The 9,425-nt window shown below is 38.2% G+C and overlaps 1 pseudogene; it reads left to right on the top strand.

The window, feature by feature from the left end:
* Nucleotides 1–2,274: 2,274 nt before the first annotated feature.
* On the top strand, nucleotides 2,275–7,951 carry LOC136345598 (uncharacterized; annotated as a pseudogene).
* The last annotated feature ends 1,474 nt before the right edge of the window (nucleotides 7,952–9,425 follow it).

Here is a 9,425-nt window from a genome sequence, read left to right on the forward strand (position 1 = left end):
GGCTTGAGCGCTCCCTGATACCAGAGGCCGGGTCCAGAGCCTCGACGTCGACCTAATCCCACCGACAATAGCCGGGGCATGCCGGTAGGCGGACTGGCAGGGAGCTGACTAAGAGAGACACAGGAGCGGGCACCGCGGCTCCCCATAGGGAAGGTTTTGCCGCTTTCCCTTCCCGTGGGCAAGGGGCCGCAACGCCGGAGGAGATGCCATCCCCCCCGAAGTAATGCCTAACGGTGGTTCCAGGATGAAGAGAGGAGGGTTTTAGTGGGTAGGCGTCCCGCTCAGGGACGAATTCCACATAACCCGGTTGCTAAAGCATCAGACCGGGTACCTTTTGAAGGTTTCCCTCTTCTATAAAAAAAAAAACTTTTGCCGCTTCGTATTTATCAATAATTTCTCTCTTAGCAAAAAAATTCATAATAAATATTCATATACAGCCATATCATTGTTGGTTATGTTGGTAATATATTGTTTAAAAGTTGAAATATATATTGTATACAGAACGATTAAGTTTTTAAATAATTTTTTTGCAGATTTATTGATAATTTTGAATTGTTTGTCTACTTTTTGCCGATAGTGTATATGTCGCGAAATATTCTATTGGCTAATTTCATGCGGACAAGTGTAGGGAGTCATTAGATCGTGCTCTACTCTAGGTCCTTTTCTGCAGTAGCAATGCAATGAAATAACTAAAACTGGAAAGAGACAACTGTGGAAAATTCACCTTGTTGGGAAAAAACCCAACATAAATCAGCGGTATCGCTGGGCTCCAATTAGGCCCTAAAGACGTTGGAACAATCCCAATACACATTTGCTGCATTGCACCCCGCGATGCAGCACTTACCCTCACGTGCTTAAACCCGGCCACCGTGATGGCACTGGTTCCTTGATTTATCGCTGCCCCGATTTATGGGGGTCACCAGATAAATCTGTCAAGGGAACCAGAGAACCACATCTGGGCTTTGACCGTGGAGATTCTTGGGAAAAAACTTTCCACAGAACTAGGGGGCGGTGTCGGTTGGGATTGGTCAAGATCTTATCGTGGTGGTCTCCCTCCAGCCCCACCATCCCTGGGACGCAAAAAATCTAGGATTCCCAAAAAAGATTCTCTCCAAGACAGTACTCGCGAACGCCCTTCTTCTTCTCTCCTCTCGGACACTTCTCGATCCCTGAACGCGGAACTCTATCAAAAATCTCTCTCACATAACTTAACTCTAAAACAGTGCTCGCGAACTCTCTCTCTCTCTCTCTCTCTCTCTCTCTCCCATTTCTCGGACACTTCTTGATCCCTGAACGCGGAACTCTATTTCAACCTCTCTCACAACATTAGCTCAATCTCTGCTCAGTAACTCTTTTACAAGTCACCCTTCAAACTTTATACGTATCTTTCTCAGATCTCGGGCAGCCCAGTACCGACTCTGTAAAATTGAAGTGTATATAAAGTTGTACATCCGTAGTGTAAATTAGAGTGATATCTGTAGTGTAAAGTAAATTACTTAATTCGTGCTACGGAGTTTGTCTTCCCCGAACCCTTGAACCCCATTTACATCAATTGACGCATCAGCGTCTGGTCTTTCGAATCACAACAACTCGCACCAGCAAAGTAGGAGATACCTCTTCGGGTGCCTTGTGAGGCAGTCGATTCTGTTAGGCAGTGACTAAAAGCCCCTGGCCTAAACACACCTAATAGTCATTCAAGGGCATCGATAAAAGGTTCGGTTGAGACGTTGATCTCAATATTAATGGAAGGTAAAAAATTAAAAGAGACAAGACACCGTTTAGGAAAATACAACCAACAGACACGCCAGAAAACTAAATAGAAGTTTTGGTGGAGTCGTTGCTATCGGCATTGCGAAATAATCGGTCGGCAGGGCACGTGGGAGCGAGACTCGACCGTGCAACAGGAGAACGACGCAGGATCTGCTCTAGGACGTTTGAATCTTGACCCCTCTTGAGGTTCAATAGTATAGGAATTTAAGGTGGTGATATGAACATTTGCGAAGTAAGTGGAAGCATAACTCAACCACATACAGGGTGACCCATATACATGGAATAATATTTACATTTTCTGAAATGTTGAAGATAGAAAAAAAAACGTTTAAACAAAAGTTTTGGGACTAATTCTTTTGCATATAATGATGACCTCGAAATTTTTCTATATTTCATAGTCTTACGTCTGTAACGTTTCAGTTTTTTTTCAAATGGAAATTTACTATTTATTGTCTTTTTTTGAATGGGCACCTCTTTACATAGCACTACATGAAAATTTTGGGAGGTTGCATTAGGAAAATTTTGACATAAAATCCATTAATGTTTGTAACGTTAGAATTCATTATTTTACGTGCGCCTATGGCTATTGGTTTCATTTTTTGCCGGTTATTGAAAAGTTGTTTATCTTTATTGATAAAGTGCAGTTAAAGTGGTACAACATGGTACGTATAACCGAAAACGAACGTGTCGATATTTTAATAATGGTTGGTTTTGGAGACTGAATAAGAACTCAACAGGAAGGGTGTGTGCTTTTTAATGAAGTTTATCCTAACCGAGCTTTTATTACCCAGTGTCGAGTGTCCAAAGCAATAAAAAAAAATACAGGGAAACGGACAGTGTTCGGGATAAACTTGAGACAGGTCGGTTAAAATTAGTGACTGATGGTAACAAAACCCTAGAATTACTGTTGGAACTTTAAGACAATTCAACAGTATCTACCAGAGAGCTGAAAAGGGATTATAACGTCTCATAAACTTCAGTTTGTAGACTCCTAAAATTGGAGAAATCTCATCCGTACAAAGTACACGTGCTGCAAGAATTTTCGGAAGATGATTTTGACGGGTGGTTATAGTTTTGCAAAACTATGAGTGATTTGTGAAAACAAAATCCATATTTTTTGCCGAAAATTTTGTTTTCTGATGAAGCAACTTTTACCAGGTCTGTAAATATGAAACCGGAATCTTTTAACAAAAAGTATAACTTAGCTGCGCAATAATTATAAAAAATGTTTTATTCGAAATATTTCCCATCGTTCCATATACATTTTTCCCATCTCTCTGGCAACTTGTGGATGCCACGCCAAAAGAACTGTTGTTCTTTTGAGGCAAACCGTTCATCGAGCCATTTTTGAACTGTTTCGTAAGAGGTGAAGTGCTCTTCTGCAAGAGCGTGTCCCATCGATGCAAATAAGTGATAATCGGATGGTGCTAAGTCGGGTGAATAAGCCGCGTCCGATAGTACTTCCCAATGAAACGTCCCAATCGTTTCCTTCACCAGTTTTGCAGTGTGTGATGGTGCATCATCATGAAGCAATATCACCTTGTGTTGCCGTTCTTGGTATTCTGGTCGTCTTTCACGCAAAGCTCGATGCAAGTCCATCATTTGTTGTCGGTAACGTTCAGTATTAACTGTTTCTCCAGGTTTTAGCAACTCATAATAAATTAGGCCTTTTTGATCCCACCAAACAGAGCATTGTTTTCCGTCCATATCGATTTGGTCTTGCTGACGATGCTGATGGTTCGCCTGGAGTTACCCATGATTTTTTACATTTGGGATTCTCAAAATAGATCCATTTTTCGTCACCAGTCACAATTCGATGAAGAAATGACTTTCTGTTATACCTGGTAAGCAACAATTGGCAAGTGGTTTTTCGATTTTCTTGTTGTCTTTCATCGAGTTCATGTGGAACCCATTTTTCTATCTTCTGAATTTTTCCCATAGCTTTGAAACGAATGAAAATGGCTTCTCGTGTCACATTTAATTGGTTCGTTAATTGTTGTTGCGTTTAAGTATCGTCCTCATCTAACAAAGCTCGCAACTCGCCGTCTTCAAACTTTTTCGGTGGTTTTCCACGCTCTTCGTTATTGACGTCAAAATTGCCACTTTTGAATTTTTTAAACCGCTCACAGCACTGTGATTTTCCAAGGGCATGTTCACCGTAAGCTTCAACAAGCATGCGATGTGAATCTGCAGCCGTTTTTTTCAAGTGGTAACAGAAAGTAGGCACAAAATTCGACATACTCAAAGCTATTGCAAACTGTACTGAAGTATTGAACCTGTATTGTTATGATTTGAAAATCATTCTCAGATGTAAATAAGAGATATAGTACCTTAATAACACGATAAGGTAGTATCTATATTGACCACTAGGGATATTTGGAGGCAAATTCCGGTTTCATATTTACAGACCTGGTATGTTGAACGGATCAGTCAATTGACACAATTTTCGATATTGGTTACAAAGGAACCCTTACGGTGCAATACAAAATAACACGCAACAACCTCAAAAAGTAAACTTTTGGGCGGGCATTCTTGGTAGTACCATAATTGGACCATTTTTCTTAGAAGATATATTTAACAGCGAGGCGGTATTTAAACTTATTGATCCAGAATATTATTCCTGCAGCGAAAGCCTCTTATCCAAATCAAAATGATATTTGGTTTCAACAAGATGGAGCTCCGTCTCACTATGGATTAAAAGTGAGAAATTATTTAAATAATGCGTTTCCCAATGGGAAAAATAAAAAATAAATGGATTGGAAAGAGAAAAGCAGTGGAATGGCCTGCTCGATCACCTGACTTAAACCCACGCGATTTTTTTATGGGGCCACGTCGAGAACAATGTGTATACCAGGTATACCGGTATGAAGTGAACGTCAGGATATAAATGTCTCGATATAGGGCATTTATTGTAAACAAACCTTTTTTTTGTTTGCTTGGTTGGTTTGCAAACTGACAAACATATTTAGTATAAATCAAGTCCTTGAACAAACAACAATATATTATTTCATTGTGCCAAAAATGTCGAATTTTGTACCACAAAATGATGATTTGCGGAAAGCATTAATTTTTTGCTTTCATTTGAAGAAAAGTGCTGCAGAGTGGCATCGAATGCTTGTCGAGGTATATGGTGATTATGCTTTATCAGAAGCAACATGCAAAAGATGATTTCAACGATTCAGAAATAACAATTTTGATGTGCAAAATGAAGAACGTGGCAGACCACCAAAAAAATTTGAAGACGCCGAACTGCAATCAATATTGGATGAAGATGACACTTTAAGTCAAAAGCAAATGGTAGAAATATTATATGTTGCACGACAAACAATTTCTGATCGTTTAGAAGCTATGGAAAGGATCCGAAAGTGTGGAAAATGGGTGCAGCATGAATTGAACGAAAGACAGATGGAGAACCGAAAAAACACCTGTGAAATTTTGCTTCAAAGGCACCAAAGAAAATCAGCTTTGCATCGAATTGTTACTGGAAATGAAAAATTGATTTATTTTTGAAATCCTAAACGGAAAAAATCATGGGTTGATTCGGGACAACCATCAACATCGACTGCAAAACCTGATTGATTCGGCAAGAAGGCAATGCTGTGCGTTTGGTGGGATCAGAAAGGTGTGGTGCACCACGAGCTTTTAAAACCTGGTGAAACCGTTAATACTGTCCGCTACCGACAATAATTGATTAATTTAAACAATGCATTGATCGAAAAACGATCAAAATGGGCCAGAAGACACGGGAAGGTAATTTTGCTACATGACAACGCACTTGCACACAAAGCAACACCGGTTCAGGATACCATCAAAATACTTGGCTGGGAGCTGCTACTCCATCCGCCGTATTCACCAGACTTGACTTCTTCAGACTTCCATTTGTTTTCATCGATGGGACACGCATTGGCTGAGCAGCACTTCGATTCCTACGAAGAAGTAGAAAATTGGGCGTCTAATTGGTTTGATGCCAAATAGGCACAATTCTGTTGGAGTGGTATCCATAAATTGCCAGAAAGGTGGTCAAAATGTGTAGAAAGCAATGGTTTAAAAATTATTCAAAATATTGAGAAATATTTTGAAGAATTTTTTTTTTATTTCCTTGTCAAAATTGGTGTTTTATTTTTACAAAATAGCGCTCATTTCATACCGGTAGATCTGGTAAGGATAGACAAAATCATTTAAACGATTTGAGAGCTCGAATAAATAATGCATTTCGGGAAATAAGTTATGAAATATTTGTAAATGTAAGGCAAAATTTTATATAAAGACTCAACTTATGTATTGCTCATAATGGTCAACATTTTGAGCATTCACAGTAAATTTCAATAATCAGCATAAAATGAAACCCGTCGCCATAGGCGCACGTAAAACAATGAATTATAATTTTCCGAATATTATTGCATTTTATGTCAAAATTTTCCTAGCGCAACCCCCCAACATTTTTTGTGTGGTGGTATGTAAAAAGGGGTGCGCATTCAAAAAAAAGAGAAAAAATAATAAGTTGATATTTGAAAAAAAAAGCTAAACATTCCAGACGTGAGACTATGAGATATAGAAAAATTTCAAAGTCACCGTTATATGTGGAAACATGTGTCCCAAAATATTTGTTTAAACTTTTTTTGAATATTTCAAAAGATCTAAACATTCTTCCATGCATGTGGGCCACCCTGTATACCCGACATTAAATTCAATGTCGACAGTAAATTCGTCAAAGCGGAAATGACAAAAAAATTGTCTAAAGGGCTGGCCACTTTCAGGGGCAGTACTCTTTTATATGAAGTTATGTCAGGACGAGGTGTCTCGTTCAATTTGTACTAATTTGTTGAACTATGCCAGCTAAGTCATGTCACGTTATTATTAGATCCTAATTGAAATGGCCTGTATAATTCCATGAAAGCCTTAAGAAATAGGTATTATTCCTCCATTTTTATTCGGGCGACAAATGACTCGCATTTAGTAATCCTCTTAGTGTTCATGAATTAAGTAGAGTATTAGACTTTTACCCTGCATTGCGGCTATAGCATGGCTTGTACACAAAATTTCTCAAGTTTGATGTTCAACAGTTTCTTCAGATATTTGCAATGGTTGGTTCTTGTTCCAGCTCCTGGTCAGCATAATTCGTCGTTTTTCTACGCAAGGGCGATATTTATTATCACCCTTCAATCTCTTTTTGTGGTCAACGCAATTAAGTTCCGGTATGTGTGCAAACAGTCTACATATCAACTAATGAGTATCGACTATTTTCAAGACATGTCCGAAATTCTCACTTACATTCTATGTATAATGATTACTTGATCCTATTTGCGGAATCGTTTGTGGCAAAAATTATATGAACACTTACGAGGAACGCCCATCCAGCATTCATACATTACCAAGGTGGTATTAAGTTTGTTTTGGTTCTATAATATTCTTTTCCCTCTATCAGCTGGTATCGTAACGAATTACGTGGATTCAGTATGCGAGAATTTCTATGCTTCAGTAAGCATCGTCTCTTATCCGATGTTTCAAACTTACTACGTGAATTGCTACTCACTGTTGATGTTATTGATAATAGAGAAGATCAAGGTACAGATACGGCAGGCAAAGCTAAAACTTCTCTTGGCAAGCAAATCTGGAAGTTTAGAGAAAAGTAGAGAGATGATCTTGAGAGCTAGATCATCAACTTGCATCTTCAACGATATTTTTGGAAGTTATCTTGTTATCCACTTCGGACAATGGCTGACTCACATGATAATACTTGCGTTAAATTTTATCGTTTTTCTTAAGCCTGACCAACCAGAACAGCTGCTGACAATGTGGATACGAATCCTGGGTTTGGTCTTTAATGTGGTTGTTGTATCGGTAAGAACGAATTTGTGGGGAAATTTATGGTTAAAAAATCATTTTTAGCTTGCTCCCAGTTCTATCGCTTTCATGTGTGATACGGTAACAACAGAGATGGAAAACTTTCTCAACTCCTGCTATCAGGTTCAGCACACGTACGATTGTCGCTCATCAAATTACCAGCAACTGCAGTCTCTGGCTTATTTCCTCACTAGGAACGATGCGAGATTCACAGCCGCAGAGTATTTTAAAGTGAAGCGATCAATTATTTTGTCTGTGATATCAGTGTCTACGACGTATTTTGTGGCTTTGGTGAATTTTTTCAAGTAGATTTGTAATATAAATGTTTAAAAATTTAGTGAAGAAACGGATGATTGAGAGTTGCCACTGGCAAGGAATAAAATGGAGCGACATCAACAAGCGGAGGTATAAACTTGTTAAGATAAGTTCTACCAGAATGTGATTAAGTTGTAAGGAAACATTTCAAAGAATACACTCTCTTTTTAGTCAAGTCTTTGCTAGCTTGACGTAGAAAAGATCCATTTAAAAATCGTGTAGTATCCAGTGGATCTAAGATAAGGATGACGAATGAGGGATCTCACAAAGGGTAATTGATGCAGATTTAGTTCGTTTTCAGCATTCAAACGAGTGGTCTCATGATCCAAATCGATTTACCATTTTTTTTAATTTTGAAGTAATTTCGAATAATGTTTTTTTTGTTTTGTTTATTATCCCCATACAGGATGTCCCACAGGGAACCGCCTTTAGACGTTATGCGAAAACTATGAATAACAAAGTTATGAAGATTTAGTGGTTTCGTAGGGCCTCAGCTAAAATATTTTTGATGACGTCATGCTTCCGGTTCTACCGGAAGTCCACACTTGCTTATTTTAAATGGAATATCCTATACAGGATGTTCCTTAAATGTTAGGCAAACATTTAGGAGGCTATTCTCTGACTAATTTTATGAATATTTTGTCCATTAACGATTTTAGGAAAAATGCTTTGTTCCCTAGATACAAGACCATAAATGTTTATTAACAATTTTTGTTTCTTTATTATTAAAATGGTTAAAATAAGCGTAACAAGTAAGTGAGAATTTCGAAAACAGCACTACTAAACACGTTGAACGTCATTTAATTTCAATATGTTTTCAAATTTGTCATTTTTAATATATTTTTTAATCATAAATGCCTACACGAATGCTGAGATGAATGATATGCATTTCATGTGTGGAATCGCCAATAGAAATTCGTTACAGGCCAGGGAATTTTACATTGAACGATTTCCAGGTTGTAATGTTGCTGATCCAAAGAACTCATCTACGCCTTTGTAAAACAGATACATTAAAAGGAAATGGACGTGCAGGAAGACCAGTGACAGTGAGAATGGCAAAATTGTAAGAAAATATGCTGAACATGATAGAGAAAACATTGGAAGGGTTTTGGATGTTGGTAATAAGACTGTGTGGAAAGTTTTGAGGGAAAATTTGTTGCACCTGTACCACATATAACGTGTTCAGACTCCTCTTCCTACAGATTTTCCGTGGAGGATTGCATTTTGTCAACGGCTTTTACACACATTGGTGGAAATTCTGCAACTACTGTGGTTGATTCTTTTTACCGATGAAGCAAATTCCTCGAGAAATGCAATAAGAAATTTTCATAACAATCACGCATGGGCCCAAAAAAATCCATACGAAGTACTAGAACTCAATTTTTATCAACAATTTTCATTAAACGTTTGAATTGGAATTGTGGGTGATGGACTAATTGGACCAGTACTTCTACCAGAAAGACCTACAGGCGCAGTTTATCGTAACTTTTTAGACC

Source organism: Euwallacea fornicatus, chromosome 20, assembly GCF_040115645.1.
Source record: "Euwallacea fornicatus isolate EFF26 chromosome 20, ASM4011564v1, whole genome shotgun sequence".
In the NCBI taxonomy this organism is placed as follows: Eukaryota; Metazoa; Arthropoda; class Insecta; order Coleoptera; family Curculionidae; genus Euwallacea; species Euwallacea fornicatus.